Genomic DNA, 771 nt, shown 5'->3' on the forward strand with positions numbered 1-771 from the left:
GTGTGGTTGGCCTGCTGACTGTAGCTGGGACTGCTGACCAGACCAGTGACATGCGGTGAGGTTCATGGCTGGTGAGGCATTGACTTTGCCACTAGATGGCAGTGCAGCCCAATGAACCAAATACACAAATAACTGCATGCATTATCATCTTAAAAAATGATGTCATCATCCCCAAACATCCTTTCAATTGATGGAATAAAAAAAAAAAGTCCAAATATTTCAATGTAAACTTGTGCATTTATTGAAGATGTAATGACTGTCATCTCCCCAGTGCCTTTACCTGACATGCAGCCCCATATCATCAATGACTGGAAATTTGCATGTTTTCCTCAGGCAGTCGTCTTCATAAATCTCATTGGAACGGCACCAAACAAAAGTTCCAGCATCATCACCTTGCCCAATCCAGATTTGCGATTTATCACTGAATTTGACTTTCATCCAGTCATCCACAGTCCACCATTGCTTTTCCTTAGCCCATTGTAACCTTTTTTTTTCTGTTGAGGTGTTAATGATGGCTTTCGTTGAGCTTTTCTGTATCTAAATCCCATTTCCTTTAGGGTTTCTTACAGTTTGGTCACAGACGTTGACTCCAGTTTCTGTCCATTTGTTCCTCATTTATTTCGCATTTTCTGTTTTCAAGACATATTGCTTTAAGTTTTTTGTCTTGCCGCTTTGATGTCTTCCTTGGTCTACCAGTATGCAGTATCCTTTTACAACCTTCCCATGTTGTTTGTACTTGATCCAGATTTTAGACACAGCTGACTGTGAACA

Source organism: Stegastes partitus, unplaced genomic scaffold, assembly GCF_000690725.1.
Source record: "Stegastes partitus isolate 25-593 unplaced genomic scaffold, Stegastes_partitus-1.0.2 Scaffold956, whole genome shotgun sequence".
In the NCBI taxonomy this organism is placed as follows: domain Eukaryota; kingdom Metazoa; phylum Chordata; class Actinopteri; family Pomacentridae; genus Stegastes; species Stegastes partitus.